The sequence below is a fragment of the Eurosta solidaginis genome, chromosome 5, assembly GCF_040869045.1.
Source record: "Eurosta solidaginis isolate ZX-2024a chromosome 5, ASM4086904v1, whole genome shotgun sequence".
In the NCBI taxonomy this organism is placed as follows: Eukaryota; Metazoa; Arthropoda; class Insecta; order Diptera; family Tephritidae; genus Eurosta; species Eurosta solidaginis.
Window position 1 is genome coordinate 152,679,460 of NC_090323.1, and position 20,007 is coordinate 152,699,466.

The following is a 20,007-nucleotide window of genomic DNA, read 5'->3' on the forward strand; positions in this document are numbered from 1 at the left end:
AAATATAACTTTAGAAAAAACTTTATAAAATGATTGTGACACCTACCATATTAAGTAGAAGAAAATGAAAAAGTTCTGCAGGGCGAAATAAAAAACCCTTAAAATCTTGGCAGGTATTACATATATAAATAAATTAGCGGTATCCAACAGATGATGTTCTGGGTCACCCTGGTCCACATTTTGGTCGATATCTGCAAAACGCCTTCACACCACTCCCTTTTAAAACTCTCATTAATACCTTTAATTTGATACCCATATCGTGCAAACAAATTCTAGGGTCACCCCTGCTCCACCTTTATGGCGATATCTCGAAACGGCTTCCACCTATGGAACTAAGGATGACTCCCTTTTAAAATACTCATTAACACCTTTCTTTTGATACCCGTATTGTACAAACAAATTCTGGGGTCACCCCTGGTCCACCTTTATGGCGCTATCTCGAAACGGCGTCCACCTGTGGAACTAAGGATTACTCCCTTTTAAAATACTCATTAACACCTTTCATTTGATACCCATATCGTACAAACGCATTCTAGAGTCAACCCTGATCCACCTTTATTGCTATATCCCTAAATGGCGTCCACCTATAGAACTATGTCCCACTCCCTCATAAAATACTGTTTAATGCCTTTCATTTGATACACATGTCATACAAACACATTCCAGGGTTTCCCTTGGTTCATTTTCCTACATGGTTATTTTCCCTTATGTTGTCACCATAGCTCTCAACTGAGTATGTAATGTTCGGTTACACCCGAAATTAACCTTCCTTACTTGTTAATATTTACTATGTACGTACGCATGCTTAGAACAGAACGTTTAGCCAACCCGAATATTTTATCCGTGGGAGGGCGAAGAAAGTTCGAGGACTGTCATTTTAGCAAAATAATTTGGGGGCACTATCCGATTCCTCAATTTCAAAGTCTAGAGAACCTCATATTTGAATAAGAAAACATTTCCTAGTGCATAACACCAACAATAGCACAAAAAATCTCATCTGCTTCAACTCAAAGCAAAGATAATATTTAAATAATCAAAAAACAAAAATTGGGTTTTTCTATTATCTCTTTTTTAGGTACATTATCCATTCCCTTTGCAAACACTTCTTCCATAATCATCTTTATATAAATCGTTTCAAACACTTGCTAGTTTACCGTTATCGTAGTACATAACAAAATAATATTTTCACTATCTTTTTATCTGCGCCTTTTCATCTTTTCAATCAAATCGAGTGAGTGACTCAGCAACGTTAAATAGTTTACTTGGTCGTATAATTTTTCTTCTCATTTTTCACTTGCATACAAAACGCTTGCCAATATATTCTACTTTCCTATTCATATTCTGGCCCTAAGCTATTGATAGGGATAGCTTTGTGTGTCTATACCTTATACCTTACAACAACAACAGACTATGCTCGTGCTTTATGTCTATTCAGCACTTCATTATCATGCAAATTTCTTATTATTTTTTTCGCAAACACATTTTATTTTCTTTATTATGATGTTTTTATACTCAGTTGAGCAGAGCTCACAGAGTATATTAAGTTTGATTGGATAACGGTTGGTTGTACATATATAAAGGAATCGAGATAGATATAGACTTCCATATATCAAAATAATCAGGATCGAAAAAAAATTTGATTGAGCCATGTCCGTCCGTCCGTCCGTCCGTCCGTCCGTCCGTTAACACGATAACTTGAGTAAATTTTGAGGTATCTTGATGAAATTTGGTATGTAGGTTCCTGAGCACTCATCTCAGATCGCTATTTAAAATGAACGATATCGGACTATAACCACGCCCACTTTTTCGATATCGAAAATTTAGAAAAACCGAAAAAATGCGATAATTCATTGCCAAAGGCGGCTAAAGCGATGAATCTTGGTAGATGGGTTGACGTTATGACGCAAAATAGAAAACTGGTAAGATTTTGGACAATGGGCGTGGCACCGCCCACTTTTACAAGAAGGTAATTTAAAAGTTTTGCAAGCTGTAATTTGGCAGTCGTTGAAGATATCATGACGAAATTTGGCAGGAACGTTACTACTATTACTATATATATGCTAAATAAAAATTAGCAAAATTGGATCAAGAACACGCCCACTTTTTAAAAAAAATTTTTTTTAAATTCAAATTTTAACAAAAAAGTTAATATCTTTACTTTATATAAGTAAATTAAGTCAAAATTCAACTCCAGTAATGATATAATGCAACAAAATCCAAAAATAAAAGAAAATTTCAAAATGGGCGTGGCTCCGCCCATTTTCATTTAGTTTGTCTAGAATACTTTTAATGCCATAAGTCGAAAAAAAATTTACCAATCCTTCTCGAATTTGGTAGGAGCATAGATTCTGTGACGGTAACTGTTCTCTGTGAAAATGGGCGAAATCGGTGGAAGCCACGCCCAGTTTTTATACACAGTCCACCGTCTGTCCTTCCGCTCGGCCGTTAACACAATAACTTGAGCAAAAACCGATATATCTTTACTAAACTTAGCCCACGTACTTATCTGAACTCACTTTATCTTGGTATAAAAAATGGCCGAAATCCGACCATAACCACGCCCACTTTATCGATATCGAAAATTACTAAAAATGAAAAAAATGCCATAATTCTATACAACTACGAAAAAAGGGATGAAACATGGTAACTGGATTGGTTTACTGACGCAAAATATAACTTTGGAAAAAACTTTGTAAAATGGGTGTGACACCTACCATATTAAGTAGAAGAAAATGAAAAAGTTCTACAAGGCGAAATCAACAGCCCTTGGAATCTTGGCAGGAATACTGTTAGTGGTATTGCATATATAAATAAATTAGCAGTACCCGACAGATGATTTTCTGGATCACCTGGTCCACATTTTGGTCGATATCGCGAGAACGCCTTCACATATACATCTAAGGGTCACTCGCTTTTAAAACCCTCATTAATACTTTTAGTTTGATATCCATATCGTACAAACACATTCTAGAATCAGCCTGGGCCACCCTAATGGCGATAACTCGAAAAGGCGTCCACCTATAGACCTAATGCCCACTCCCTCTTAAAATGCTCAGTAACACCTTTCGTTTGATACCCATATCGTACAAACATTCTAGAGTCACCCCTGGCCCACCCTAATGGCGATATCTCGAAAAGGCGTCCACATATAGACCTAATGCCCACTCCCTCTTAAAATGCTCAGTAACACCTTTCGTTTGATACCCATATCGTACAAACATTCTAGAGTCACCCTTGGTCCACCTTTATGCCGATATCTCGAAAAGGCGTCCACCTATAGAACTAAGGACTACTCTCTTTTAAAATACTCATTACCACCTTTCATTTGATACCCATATCGTACAAACACATTCTAGAGTCACCCTGGCCCACCCTAATGGCGATATCTCGAAAAGGCGTCCACCTATAGACCTAATGCCCACTCCCTCTTAAAATGCTCAGTAACACCTTTCGTTTGATACCCATATCGTACAAACATTCTAGAGTCACCCCTGGCCCACCCTAATAGCGATATCTCGAAAAGGCGTCCACCTATAGACCTAATGCCCACTCCCTCTTAAAATGCTCAGTAACACCTTTCGTTTGATATCCATATCGTACAAACATTCTAGAGTCACCCTTTGTCCACCTTTATGGCGATATCTCGAAAAGGCGTCCACCTATAGAACTAAGGATAACTCCCTTTTAAAATACTCAATACCACCTTTCATTTGATACCCATATCGTACAAAAACATTCTAGAGTCACCCCTGGCCCACCCTAATGGCGATATCTCGAAAAGGCGTCCACCTATAGACCTAATGCCCACTCCCTCTTAAAATGCTCAGTAACACCTTTCGTTTGATACCCATATCGTACAAACATTCTAGAGTCACCCCTGGCCCCCCCTAATGGCGATATCTCGAAAAGGCGTCCACCTATAGACCTAATGCCCACTCCCTCTTAAAATGATCAGTAACACCTTTCGTTTGATACCCATATCGTACAAACACATTCTAGAGTCACCCCTGGCCCACCCTAATGACGATACCTCGAAAAGGCGTCCACCTATAGACCTCATGCCCACTTCCTCTTAAAATGCTCAGTAGCACCTTTCGTTTGATACCCATATCGTACAAACTTTCTAGAGTCACCCTTGGTCCACCTTTATGGCGATATCTCGAAAAGGCGTCCACCTATAGAACTAAAGATTACTCCCTTTTTAAATACTCATTACCATCTTTAATTTGATACCCATATCATACAAACACATTCTAGAGTCACCCCTGGCCCACCCTAATGGCGACATTTCGAAAAGGCGTGCACCTATAGACCTAATGCCCACTCCCTCTTAAAATGCTCAGTAACACCTTTCATTTGATTCCCATATCGTACAACTAGAGACACCCCTGGCCCACCTTTATGGCGATATCTCGAAACGGCGTCCACCTATGGAACTAAGGATCACTGCTTTTCAAAATACTCATTAACAGCTTTCATTTGATACCCATATCGTACAAACATATTCTAGAGTCACCCCTGGTCCACCTTTATGGCGATTTCTCGAAAAGGCGTTCACCTATAGAACTAAAGCCCATTCCCTTTTAAAATACTCATTATCACCTTTCATTTGATACCCATATCGTACAAACACATTCTAGAGTCGCCCTGGTCCACCTTTATGGCGATATCCCTAAATGGCGTCCATCCATAGAACTATGGCCTACTCTCTCTTAAAATACTCTTTAATACCTTCCATTTGATACATGTCATACAACCACATTCCAGGGTTACCCTAGGTTCATTTTCCTACATGGTGATTTTCCTTATTTTGTCTCCATAGCTCTCAACTGAGTATGTAATGTTCGGTTACACCCGAACTTAGCCTTCCTTACTTGTTTTGTTTTGTTTTTATCGAGCCTCTTTCGCTTTCGTTAAGGTGTTTTTTGTTTCTCAATTTTTTTTTCCAAGTCTTTAGGCACTTAAATACTTCCTCCTCGCACGAAAACCACCCTAAGCTACTTTAACAATTCTATCCGATTTCTTTTTCACTTGGCGTATTTATCGTGGTTTAAATGACCCACATTTTTCTCATACGTACATATGTACATAGTTTGCACACAGTTTTCACGGTTTTTTTTTTTTCAATTCTCCAAGCTTGTATAGGAAATTGGGCGGTTTAGAGCTAGCAGTTGTGGGAGGCGGGTTCGCTGCATTCATCATGAATAATCCAAAAGTGTTCCAAATGCGCAAGTGTGTGTATGTGTGTATGTATTTGTCTGTGTGCAAGTCGACTGTTAGTTGGTGTCATGGCACGCCCTATTTTCAGGCCGCATTAGCAAACAATTTTCAAATTTTTTTTCATAACTTTTTTAGTACTTTTTCCTCGCGCTTTTTCATAATCTCATACGGCAAGTTTTATTTCCTTACTTTGCATATCTACTCGTGGTAGGTGCGATTTATGAAAAAATATATTTGAGTATGCTATACCCATTTTTGGTATATGAATATCTGTATAAAAAATGCATAAAAATTTGATTGAAAACTTTGTTACACCTCTTTGTACGAGAGCATTGCTCGCACGTAGCTACGTGTGGGCTTAGGCGTTGAAAGACTCCCGTGTGTATCAGCAACGTGCAAATAATTTAGCTTCACCTCTACTAAGTTACTTTTTTACACCATTTTTTTATGTTCCATTTCCATGCCACAAAGGCTGAGGTTGGCGATGGCTCTCCACCTATTGAATGTAAATTTTTTAAATATTCACTATCCGTTGGGATTTTTGGTTACCTTTGCTGCTCATCATCAATAAAAGACAGCTGCTGCTAGGCATATCCTTGGACGTAAATATGTATCAATAAACTATTCGCATTTCTATGCAGTTTTGTAGAATATTTACTACTCTGCCATACTGTTTATGCATATGGGTGATTCCATTATTATCTTATTACTTTAAACGAGCAATTCTTGTTTGTTTGTATAGTTGAACGATCTCGGGAACGGCTCAACCGATTTAAATGAAATTTGGCACAGAGATAAATTTAAAAAAAAATTTCATGAGATATGCCGATATGGGTATGAAACGAAAGGTATTTCATTTCCACACTTTCTACCTAGGTGTTGCCACTCAGAATTTTTCACAAGGTTGCCACCTATTCGAAATTAAAAAAAATTGCATGAGATATGCCGATATGAGTATCAAACGAAAGGTAGTTCACTCCGCATTATAATAGGGGCATTTTTGGTTAGGGTTGCCATTTAGGGTTGCCACCTATTCGAAATAAAAAAAAAATTGCATGAGATATGCCGATATGGGTATCAAACGAAAGGTATTTCACTCCGCATAGCAATAGCGATATTTTTGAGCAGGGTTGCCATTTAGGGTTGCCACCTATTCAAAACTAAAAAAAATTGCATGAGATAAGCCGATATGGGTATCAAACGAAAGGTATTTCACTCCGCAGTACAATAGGGATATTTTTGAGTAGGGTTGCCATTTAGGGTTGCCACCTATTCAAAACTAAAAAAAATTGCAAGAGATATGCCGATATGAGTATCAAATGAAAGGTATTTTCCTCCGCATTACAATAGGAACATTTTTGAGTAGGGTTGCGGTTTAGGGTTGGGGTAGTTAGACGAAATATTACTATATTTACTCATATTCTATTAAAGCTTTAAAGGGGAAAATTTAAGTTAAAAGTCTTCGTAAAAAATCTTATACATGATTCGACTTAATTTTAAATAATTTTCCTTTAAATGAATAATTGTAATTTCTCACAGATTACTATTAGAAAGATTTCTCAGCACAACGAAACGTTGCCGAGCAAAGCTAGGTCTCCCAGGTACTTAGTACTTAAACAACCACTCGATAGGAGGCGCTGCCGTTGAGGTGTTTCTAATTAAATACTAAATAGCCAACAATGAGTCAGCTTTTGAGATATGAGAGCTCAGCGAAGAACGGGAAAGTAATTTGAAAGAAAGCAATTTATAAAGAGGGAGAGATAGAAAGGTAGTGAAATAAATAAACGTAGAAAAACTATTGAGTACAGCAGTGCAAGATTAATGGCCGGGCCACAATGAACTTTTCATATAGATGCGTTCAACACAATTTATGCATGCCTTTCTCCATAAAGGTACGTGCTATCTACTCATTACACCACAGATTGAGCGACACTGGCACCATCTGACATGAAAAAGTAGCCAACTTCCAACTTTGGTTAAGCAAAGCATTAGAAGAGGAATTGGACACAAGATATGTTAGCAAGTATTTTTCTTGTATAGTTAGAATGTTTATAATAGTGCCTCGCAAAATTTTGTATGTGAATGTGCAAGGCGAAACCAACTTCAATTGCTAAGTCTGAAGTTCCGCCGATGTCGAGTTTAAAATCATAATCAGCTCAATTCTAAACAAAAATTCTTCTGCGAGTTTTTTCCTTTCTCCCATTCCTCGTATTCTAAATAAAAATTCCGTGTGAGTTTTTTCACTATTCCCTTTCCTCTTATTCTGAACAATGTTGTGAAAAGGGGGTATTATGAATGTGAGTGAGAGGGAGATTTCTCTGCCATTTCTTAGGACCTTTTTCACTTTTTAAATTAAAGGGAATGCATCAAAATAATAAAGTAAACTGGTTCTTTTAAGAAAGAACAGTTACTCGTACAAATGTGTGCTAAAATATGTACATTCTAATATAATATTCTTTATTTAAGTCGAAAAGAATATCATAAGCAACGGAAAAGTTCTTGGTATATTTGATGCATCCATCCAGAAATTGGGTAAGAATCTTTTAAGAAGGCTTAAATAGATTTCGGGATATGACGAAAGACGAATTTAACTCGACTTGACTGCCAGAAAATTGCTGAATGGAAGCAGGCAACTCCAGCAGATTTGTGTTATCCCACCGTCTTCTTCTTCTTATGCTCCTCTGATGATATTGCTGTGGCACCTATTCATTACTTATTTCAGTGAATACCATATGAAATGCAATACTGTGCATTGTTTTTATTTTATCTCTTAATTTAAACAAATTCGCAACGAAATTTCAATTGACAAAACAGCTGACTTTGAAAGTTCGAAATTCCTGTTCCCTATTCATTGTTCTCCCTAGGAGGGAATAAAAAAAAATCCGAGAGAACAAAATTCCGGGGGAATATCTAGAATTGGGCTGAATATCAGCACATGAAGTAGTGCATAACGTCAGCTAGGATATATACATAATATATTATAACTGTCAGTGGAGTTAGAGCTTACACTATCACTACCACTACCACTACCGCTAACACATAACATAACTCAGAATAACATAACGTTAAACGGCATATGACATTCAATCTTACGTACCTGGTCATAACATTATCCCACATAACATAACTTATTTTATAATAATTTGAGATTATATTCGCTTTTTTTTAAATTACAAAGTATAGGAAACGTAACATAACAGCACATAACGTAATACAACATAACATAACAAAAAATAATATAACAAAACATAACACAATATAACATAACATATTACCATATAACATAACAAAACATAATATAACATTATATAACATAACATAATGTATCGCAGCATTTACAAATTTCGTTATAAGCTAATTTAGGGTTGTTTATATAAAATCTCTTGAAATTCTTTCAATTATCAGGGAGGAGATCATTGTTAGACCTGACTATACGTTTATTATCAGTTAGCCTCAAGAGCATTTTTTCGATCAGATTCTACACAAGATTAATATAATATTAGTGTTAACTATTAAGTTTTCGGGAAAGCTGTTCTTCTTCCTAGTTTCTCTAAATTGGTGCAACTTACCGTTCTTAAGTTAATGACGGCTAAGTCATGTTAACTGAGAAGCTTACATGGAATAAATATACTTAGAATATTTGGTGATCATTGCGGAAGGGCGAACGACTTTTGATACCACATCGATTACTTTTAGATAAATACTAAGTAAAGTTTCGATAGATAATCGATAAATTTTCGATAAAAAATGTTCGATAACACGCGTTAACAATTTGATGACACTACAAGAACAAATCGATATCTTTATGATAAAAAGCCGATAGCTCGTCGATAAAACAATCAATAACTCATCGATTAGCTTTATTATAATTCGCAAGTTTATAACGCTTCGATAACTCGATTATACCACGAAGAAAATACACTAATAATAACCCGATATTTAACACTCTTAGCAGCTGGAACCTGGCAAGCGTAGCTCAATCGTTTCCTACTGCAACCTGCACTGCATAAGTTGCCCTTAAAGTTCAATGAAAATTAAAACGAGAGAACCGATGTCGGCCTAGGCGCCGAAGTGACGTGATCAGAAATGTCGTTTACAACGACAGCACTAAATAATCTCAAATCTGCTACGACTGGACTTTCCCATTAAATAATTAAACTGCAATGTGCTTGGCATTAAGACTCCATGAATCTGACTAAAGCAATCACAGCGTAGTCCTAAGTAGACAGCAAGTGAGGTCGTGACATCACATTACTATCCTTTTATCCTTTGATGGATTTTGAGAAAAATATAATATGTAGCTAAGGTGAGCTACATTACAAGACTGAAGGGGAACCACGTACAGCAGCTGAAGATCGATGCTTTTTTTGAATAACGAAAGCTTTCCCTCTCAAGCTTCGGGATAGGTTTGAGACGATTGGGACTATTGTCAGAATAATTTTGGGATGCGTTTCAAGATTGCGCTAAGCGTCAAATCGCTATGGGTTTCGAGATCATTTAGAAACAATTGTTTAGGCCGTATTGTGGTCGTTCCGGATCTATGTCACGATCAACTAAAGATTAAATTTGAATCATTTTAGAACTGTTTCGGTGTCATTTCAGTACTATCTTCTGATAATTTCGGCATGAATTGCGACATACCTGTATTATCGTAATATTGTTTTCGGGAAAAGATTGGGGACAATTTAACCACCATTTCGGAAGTGTTTTTGGAACCAATTCACGATTATTTTGGGATCATTACAGAACTATTTTGAGACTTATCTAGGTCTTTTGGATACATTTTTCGTAAGGCTCATTTTGGGATGACCACCTTTATATTTCAGCATTACTTTCGGAATCATTTCAGAAAAAATTCTTGATTGTTTCTATATTGTTCGCCAAAATGTGAAGTCGTTATGAAACGAAAAGGAAAGCGAAATTTAAAGTGTAAAACAGAAGCTCTAACATAACTAAAATGCGGTAAGAAAGGAAAGGGATTTGTCAATGAATTTAGTGAGTAAGAAGTAAAATTTAAATTTAAAAGAAAATAAAGGAGCACAAATCCGAAAGGGATAAGCCAAGAAAGAAAGAACTGAAATGGGAAGGAAGGCAAAAGCTTGAGTAGACAAAAATAAAAAGGAAAAGAGGAAGAAAGGAAACTTAAATGTTTTTGTTGTGTATGAATCTAAATTCAAGTAGTAATTTTCGTGTACCAAAAATCTTAATGAACAAAAATTTGTGTTTAAATTTCTGGAAATTACAGTTTCCATGTAAAATGTGTGAAGTAAAATTATTTTGAAATAGTGTGGAAGGTTAGGGCTATTCCACAAGTTGTGCAAAAAGGCTTAAGTTTGCACTTACCTTTTCTTTGGTTTCAGCGCTGTTGTTGAGCAACTTTTCAGCAATCTTCTAATGTTATATTTAGTTTTAAAGCTTTCTCAGTTTCTTTCAACAGATTTTACCAATTTGTAAAATATTCAAATGCAAAATCTGTTATAGAGTTTCATTGGTTTTTATTGAAATTTTGGCATTTTTTATTAATATTTGCTGGTAAATTTTTTTTATTGGCAAGCAATGTAAAATACTTTTAGCATTTACAGAAACAAACACTCACTAGGCACTTTTAAGAAAAACATATTTTTTATTTCCATAGAAGAAGAAAAAGCTTTGCGTTTTAACAGAATTTGTAGATAAATACTATTAATTTATAAAATGTATTAATATGAAGCTCATAACAGATGTAGATATAGAATATTGGTGCACTCCTTTTGTAAACAATTTTCGTGTATTTACTTATTATTTAAATAAGCATAAATAGATAAATATGCACACAGGTATGTGAGCAACACTTTTGAAAATATTTTTTTCGATTATTTATTTAATAAATAGTTTTTAATAACTTGTTTTATTTTTTCAATTAATTTTATCTTTATGGAATTTTTTTCATGTGTAAAATTTTCTTCACAAATATTTCCCGCTCTCACGTATTATTCTTCGAATTTTTGCTTGCATTCCTTTCACAAATTAAAATTTATTGCGTTAATGACCAATTAATTAGCTGCAAGAGAAAAGAGCAGAAAATTTTAATTAAATAAATATTTTTATATGTATTTGAAATTCATTTAAAATTTTTTATTATTATTCTCTTTTGTTGTTGCTGCTTTCATTTAACTATTTTTTCTTTTTTTTTAATTTTTTATAGCACAACATGCCGCCACCGCTGCGGGTTGTTATACGCGTGCGCGCGCACCACTTCAGGCTACAACCGCTTTCAATTAACATAAAAAACTGCATTTTATGTGCAAATTAATTTAGCTAATGTACAGGCTTTGAAGTTATTTTTATTGCGCTTATTTTTTTGTTTCTTTGATTATTGTTAACTTTTTTTGTTTAACTTCCCTCGACACTTGCAAAGTCATATCAACTACATATATATGTTTGTACATATAATTTTTGTGCCCATATGTTGCCATCGCCACCCGCTGTTTGTCGCGTTGTTTGTTGTGGCATAATGCGTTTGTTTAATAAATTCCCATAAAAATTTGTCTACACTCCTTTGGGAGTCGTTTTGTAGTCATTGCAATTTCTTTCAACCCACTCAAAGTCGGCGGCACAAAAACCTTGACACTCACGCATTCGCATGTGATCACACACGCAACGCAATTTAGTAATGATAAATGGCGAATGCACTCAACAACGAAGCAAAAAAAAAGGAATTTATTTAAATAGGCGATTTTCATTCCACGCATGCGCAGCGGCAGGTTTTAATTAAACGCAAGACAGCCAAGCAAGAATACAGCCTGCAGGAAACGTTCAAATTTGCTTGACACACAGTTTATTTTGTGGTAGTCGCTTGCCATCAATCGCTCTATTTAAAAAGCCGTCAAATGTCGTTTCTAACGAGACTTTTTGTTTTCGTATCATATACCCATCACCCTCTTCATCTTCCTCTCATTCTCAAACCACATATAGCTCTCACTCCCACGATTACTTACTTTCGAGTACTCACTCCTATTCCTTGCTGTCTCTAACTTCCACTTAAGCTCCCTAATTTATTGAATATCTACACCAAATATTGGATGCCTGCACTGATATAGTAAAATTTTTCCTGATAGGGGCGTTGTCCCGGCACTCTTCATAATTATCTAGGGATTAGTATATGGGGCATAAAAACATATCAATAATTTGATCCAAACTGACATGGATTTTCCGTACAATAAAATTAAAAAAATAATTTCTTACAGCCCTAAAAATTCCGAGTAACCACAAGAATCTCCTCTAAAAATTTCGTCTGACTATGTGCCAAATATGCCAGTAGATAATAAAGTCCTGAGAGAAATCGGAACAGAGCAGTTCGTGCCTACGACGATATCACTTTCCCAAATTGTGCTCAGCGACGGCAAGTTTTATGCTATCTAGCCTTATACCATCCACATAGTAACGAATTCTTCTAGGTTAGGTTGAACTGGCCTGTCTATGAGGACCTCACATAGACTGAATTAGTCCGTAGTGTTACCAGAAGTTTATTTTAACGACCAAACTGAAAAACCCTATCAAAAAACAGGACCTATGTTATAAAATACCTCCGTCCTCTTGACAAATACTAGAAGCTTTCTAGGACTTAAGCCACTTGCTGCTTCTAGATCTTACAGGTGTATCATTCCTAATAGCTGGAGTCTTAGCCTGGCAAGCGCAGTGCTCGATCGTTTCTTCCTCCTACCCGCACTTCCTACATCTGATATCACTGACCAAGCCTAACTTATATGTATGTGAGTCCACAGTCCACTATTTTTAAACGGTTTTATTTAGCTTGAGTTGACAGGCCGCATGGCCGCATGCACGGCTGCACGGCCGTTGTGAACGAATCTTGTAATTGAAATTTAAGTAACATCCCGATAAGCTACAAGCATGAAACTTGGAATATAGTTCAGAACCCGATGACAATGCAATAATAAGAAAAAAATCGCCGCTAGGTGGCGCATGGATCGAGATATTCGCAAAAATCGTATTTGTCGACCGATTGGGCTCATATTTGGAACACATAATACATACGAGAATAGAAAGCGACCTATGAAAAAATCGCCGCTAGGTGGCGCACGGATTGAGATATTCACAAAAATCGTATTTGTGGCCCGATTTGGCTCATATTTGGAACACTTAATACATACAAGAATTGAAAGCGACCTATCAAAAAAATCGTCGCTAGGTGGCGGAAGGATCGAGATATTCACAGAAATCATATTTGTGGTCCGATTTTGCCCATACTTGGAACACATAATACATAGATACATGAATAGAAAGCGACCTATGATGCCCGATTTGGCTCATATTTGGAACAAATATTGCATACAGTCCGGTAGAAGTGACATCAAAATATTTTGGAGTTGGAGGAGGGACAAGCATACGTGGCGCAGAGTCGAGTAAAGTCTTTGGAAGGATTATGTATTGAGGACTTAGGTTGTAACAAATTGTCAGGAAAGAATCCTTGTGATAATGAGTCACTAAATGAACTAAATAGAATGAGAAATAATACGCAATTAAATAAAGACTAAAAACTTGAAAATAAAATAATTAAAAAAATTTTTTAAGTTAAACGGTTTTATTGAAAACAATACTTACATGAAGTAATAATAATACGAAAATCTAGAAAATAATTAGGTAGGTCCTAGGTACTAGTCATCACACTCCTTATCAATCTAGGGCGTTGATCAGACAATTAAATAAAAGCGTTGGACGCGTCATATTTCTACTGATAGTCATAAGTAAAACTAACTGAACCTTAATCAGTCACATTTTTAGAAATTTCACGCGCCCAACGCTTTTATTTAATTGTCTGATCAACGCCATAGATTGATAAGGAGTGTGATGACTAGTACCTAGGACCTACCTAATTATTTTCTAGCTTTTCGTGTTATTATTACTTCATGTAAGTATTGTTTTCAATAAAACCGTTTAACTTAAAAAATTTTTTTTAATTATTTTATTAATGATGCAAACAAATTTGTGAGTCTAAGGTTGTAGGACATACACATAATCTTCGACACTTTACAGCCCTGCTTTTTCGTTCCCATCTATTCTCATATGCCTGGGACCCAATATAGATGTATGCTTCTCCCTGTCTCGATTTTCTCCAGAGACTGCTTACACTCTAACACGGATTTAGATGCTGTGCTGTGCGAGATTATTGCCTTAATTGCTGGTTGACTGTCGATATAAAAGTTAACACGGTTGCAGCTTAAGCTATTATCTTACAGTGATTCTACTGCTTTGGTTACGCCTACTATTTCCGCTTGGAAAACGCTACAGTAATCCGGAAGCCCGTAGGATCTGTTTATTTACGGATCAGCACAGTATCCCGCAGACCGTACTCCTTCCACTACTTTGGAATCATCTGTGGCCTATTCCGCCATTTGAGCACCTTTGCACCAACCGTCCACCTCTATTGTGGCCTTAAGATCTCCCTCGAAGCGCAGATAGGGAATCAGGTAGTCTGTTCGTCTTATGATTGACGACGCTATACTACTATGACCGTATGGTTGGCGCTCAACCAGCCCCGAGGCATCGAGCCTGATCGCAGTTGTTGACGCTATGTTCTTTGCTACCAAGTCTACAGGTGGAATGTGCAGAATGGCATACAGTGCAGCCGTCGGGGTTGTTTTCAGGGCTCCCGTAATGCTAAACATTGATAGTCTGCATACCCCCTCTAATTTTTTGAGGTAGGTGGTTTTTTGTATGGCTTTCCATCAAACAAGAACTCCATAGTATAGAATAGGGCTTACAATCGCTGTAAAAACCCAATGAGAAAGATAGGGCGATAAACCCACGTACACCCCAGCATTCTTTTGCGTGCATAAAGTGCCGTTGAGGCCTTCTTCACCCTCTCCTCCACGTTGTGCTTCCATGACAGCTTACTGTCTAGGATGATTCCTAGATAATTGTGCAAGGTTTCTCTTGTAAGGTCACCCCTACTAACTTAGGCCTGGTCCAATTTGGGACCTTGTACCTCTTTGTAAACCAGACCATATCCGTCTTCTCCGCGTTGACTTTCAACCCGACATTAGGTGCCCAGGTATGAGTATCCCGAAACGCCCAATCCATCAAAGAGCTAATTGCTGGAAGGCACTTTCTACTTATGACAATTGCAACGTCATCTGCGTAAGCCGTAAGTTTTACAGGTCCCTAATCGAATCACCTGAACAGTTGGTTTATGACCAGCGTCCACAGCAGAGGTGATAGTACCCCTGATGTAATCTTCCTGCAATTTAACATGCAGCCGATCCATCTGGTTAAGGCTGGATGTAATGTAATTAATCTAAGGCTATTAAAACCATACATAATCGCCCATTTAGAAACATTATTGAAAGTCCCGGTAATACCTAGGAAGACTACTTGAGCATATTCCTTATATTCCAGGACTTTCTCTATGCTTATTACCACCCTATGCAATGCGGTGTCTACCGACTTGCCTTTGGTGTACGCATGTTGTGTTGTGAGAGCAGCTTTTCATCCACGTTGGACTTTATGTACACATCTATCAGCCTCTCAAAGGTTTTGAACAGAAATGATGTTAAGCTAATGGGCCTATAGTCTTTGAGATACATGTGACCGATCTTCCCCTTATTTGGTAGGAAAGCTACACGAGCAGTTCTCCAAGAGTGCAGTATATGATTCAGTCTTATGCACCCATCGAATATTATTTTACGCCATTCCAGGACCGCTCTTCTTGAAACTTGTAGCATGGCCGGGAATATACCATCTGGGACCGGCGATTTAAATTTAGAAAACGTCTTCACTTCCCATTCGATCTTGGTATGAGTGCTCTCTGCTGGCTCTTCTCAACAATCTCCCGATGGGAAATGTGTATCGAAAAGCACCTCAAGGGACTCCTCACTATTACGTTACCATTCCCCGTTCTCTTTATTAATTCCTGGACTATGTTTCCCCTTGCTAGGACTTTTCAACCGTGCTGTTTCGCTGGATCCTCAGTAGATCCCTGTACTCCCTAATGCATTTAAAAATTCGACTCTTAAAATGCGATTTCTTAATTTAAAAGCTTGGCCGCGCCCCTTGATTGCGGCAATACATGTCTGAAATTACAGAAGGGTTTTAGAAACTGATTGAAAGATCACAGAGCATGTCGATAGAGAGGAACCTTGCGATGTCTATAAGGCTACTTGGAAAGATCAGGGGGGGGGGGGGGGGGGGAATTATAGGCGGTCTCGCATTTATTTTGCTCTGAAACCGACCGCAGGGACACTAATCTAGAAATTCACTTCAGTCGGGCGATATCAAACTTAAACTCCTCTTAAAGCCCTAAGAAAATACTTCCTTCTCATCGTTTCCCACTCTACCAATACTCAAGATCGGAAATAGCTTAATTTTTGTTATTGTAACGCACATAATATCCAACCACATGCTCCTCATACTCTTTTCACATATTTCGGAGCGTTCTTAAGTCTTCCTTTCCAACTCCAACGGAAACTGAAGCTCCGAAGTCCATTGAGTCGCCACCGGGTCGCCTTGTATATGCAGGTAGAATACTGAAAATCATTTTGTAGAAAAAGTTTTACTCTAAGCGAGAGAGCATAATCTTGTGGGACAACTTAACCAAATAAACCCATAAATCAGGTATTTCAATATGGAACTCAGACAACGGCGATATAATGCTATCCCACTTGAAGTAATTTGCGAGTATTTTGTACCGTCGGTAACTAAACGATTTCAAAATACTTTGGCGAAGAGGGAGTCAGCTACCTAACACAAGTTTTAAAATTTACACCGTTCTTCTTTATCAATCTTGAAAAAATTGAAATCGACAAGGGTTGTTCCGCTACTAAAGCCAATACCAGCTATTCGGAGAGAGGCTTATCGCGCTATATATATCCTGTTGCTAGTAGCAAATACATTAGAAACCGTTCTACCGCTTGTTTTGTCTTTAATCATCGGCTAGTCGCTCATCGGCATATTTTAAAAAATGAGGAATAATCTCTTCTCCCTAGCAGTCGGATGCCTTTAAGTTAAATCTCTTTTCCGAGTCACGTTTGGTGAACCCCGCTTTCAGAGCTTAGTTGTAGTTGTTGTTGTTGTAGCAGTGCTTCGCCCCATCCAATAGGTGTGACTGATCACAAATTGTCATAAAAATCCTCTAAAGGGAGTCCAAGGAAACTTGCTGTTTCAACAGGGGTTGACCATAATGAGAGGCATGTTAGAGGCGTAGGTTCCACATTACAATGAAAGAGATGGTTGGCGTCATGTGGTGGCAAATTGCAAACGGGGCATACATTTTGTATATCATGGTTGATTCTGGATAGGTAAGAGTTTAACTTGTTACAGTATCCAGATCGAAGTAGAGCTAGATTGACTCGCGTTTCCCTAGGGAGTGTGTTTTCCTGTTCTGCAAGTTTAGCGTGTTGTTCTTTTAGTACAGGATTCGCCGGGCAATTCCTGACATAGAGGTCCGACGCCTATTTGTGGAGTTCACTGAAGACCTGCTCAGTCCCCAACTTTCGTAGAGGAGGAAAACAGATTTTCAAGGGAGTCGCGGGTACTCTGGCTCAACTTCGATATGGACACTAACAGTTTAAACTCTGGCTCCATAATCACAGCCGTCACATGCAATATGCTCCAAAAGAGCACCAACCATAACAGAGCCTCTAACAGTAATGCTTCTAGGCTATAGTCTTGTTCAAATGGCCAGTTTCCTCCGACTTCCTTTGAGTATTTCGATAATCTTCGTGAATAGTTCCATCTATTAGATAAAGCGAAACACTATAAATACAATAATAGTACAGCAGGGGTCACAACTACACTAACACACACACAAATTATGGTCAATCCAGATTGAACGTTGCCTTCCGACATAATATTGCGCGGCCAACGCATAGTGCGTGCAGACCCATTGACGCTGCAAAGTTCGCTTGTTGCTTTAGTTTTTATTTTTTGTCATTGTTTATTTTTCATTTTCCTATTAAAATTTGTTAGTTCTTATTATTATTTCATCAGTCGCCGCTTTCATTTTACGAGCTCACATTTTGCTACATCGTCAGCCACTTTTTGTTAAAATTTGCAGCGCTTTCTCTCGCTCCCGCCCACCTTTTTGCTATCTTCGTTTGCTTTTATTTAATATTTTTGTTTGTTTTGCAATGCGCCATTTTATGACTTATCTGCATATCGCTTTAGATAAAATAGTTTACTGTCGTTATTAAATTTACATTTGTCTTATCTGCCAAGCATTCGTTTTGCTTTCAAATGAGACATTTTTGATTGTGCGGCTCCATAATTAAGTAGGATTAAATCCAATTCAACACCGCTTAGGCGGCTGTGCGCACTTGTGCTGATGTGTAGCGCGAATGTCCTCTCTCAAGGTTATGGGTTGTCTGAAAAAGAAGAAAAGATAAAAGGGTTTTATTTAGAACTAATTTTTCTTCAGAAAATTTTATACAATAAAAATTTCAACCTTCAAGTTCAATAACTCATAAATTTTAAGTACGTTCAAGGGGGTTGATAATGGTTTAGATTCACCATTTGGTCTCGTTTAGAACCGTACGTTTTCAGAACCGGTTCTTTTCAAAACTTGGTATTTTTTTTCGACCGGGTAGTTTTGAGGAGACAGGTACTTTTAAAAAACAGAGTTAGTTTGCGGATCCGGGTACTTGATTAGAACTAGGTACTTTTTCAAATTCAGGTGCTTTGTCGGAACGGGTTATTTTTCGGATATGGGTACTTTTTCGAAAGCTGGCACTATCTCGAATCTGGACAGTTTTTAGAACCGGGTACATTTTAAGATTCGGATACTTCTGCGGCTCCGGGAACTTTTTTGGGACTGGGTACTTTTTCGGATACGAGTATTTTTCAGAACCAAAACTCTCTCGGACCCAGGTTGTTTTTTTAGATACTGGGATACCGGATACTTTTTCGAATCCGCGTACTTTTTCAGAATTGGGTTTTTTTAATAGCCAGATAGTTTTTAAAGGGCCCGGACTTTGTCAGCACAGGGTACTCTTTCAGAACCGGGTTATTTTTCGGAATCAGTAACTTCTTTTAAACTCAGTACATTTTTGCATCCGATTATATTTTCAGTACCGGTAAATAAGTACTTTGCGCATACGGGTAAATTTTAAAACCAAGGAATTTTATAAATTTTCACAATCGGGAACCTTTTCTGAGTCGTACCCTTTAAAAACAAGGAACTCTTTTGGATCCGGGTTCTTTTTCAGAACCGGTAAATTTCGGATTCGTGTACTTTTTCAGAATTGGGTATTTTTTATAGCCGTATAGTTTTTTAAAAACCGGAATTTTTAGAACTGGGTACTTTTTAGTTTTTTGGATTCAATTACTTTTTTAAAAACCCAGTACATTTTCGCATTTTCGGGTAACTTTCATATCGGGGTCCTTTTTAAAAACGGAACTTTTTCGGAACCGAGTACGTTTCCGGATCCGACCGAGTGCATTTTCCCAACGGAAAGTTTTTCTCAACAGAGTACTTTTCTCTTACAAACTGGGAGCTCTTTTGGATCCGGGTCTGTTTTCAGTACCAAGAACTTTTTATAGCTTTGTACTTTTTTAGAACCGAGTACTTTATATTCACTCTTCATATAAATCCTGTATTTACTACCGAACGTTCACATGTCAGTATGTTGAACTCTGAAAAATACTTAGTTGTCTTATTTTTGCATCTCACAACAATTTTCATTGAAATTTTCCATTCATCAATTTTTTTGTTGACGGTGACATTTTTATTGAAATAATGAGCCAACTAAAACAAGCAGCTTCATATAATGCTCCCCTCAATTTTCGAATTTTCGC

The 20,007-nt window shown here is 37.4% G+C and overlaps 1 protein-coding gene across 4 annotated transcripts in view; it reads right to left on the reverse strand.

Annotated features, from left to right (window-relative positions):
• The window catches only part of LOC137254047 (uncharacterized), an 876,523-nt gene that overhangs the window by 637,896 nt on the left and 218,620 nt on the right, over positions 1 to 20,007 (reverse strand). For all 4 annotated transcript variants that reach the window (XM_067791726.1, XM_067791728.1, XM_067791729.1 and 1 more), the window contains exon 2: positions 10,564 to 11,260. The gene's annotated coding sequence lies outside the window, so the exon portion shown is untranslated. The remainder of the gene's footprint in view (positions 1 to 10,563; positions 11,261 to 20,007) is intronic.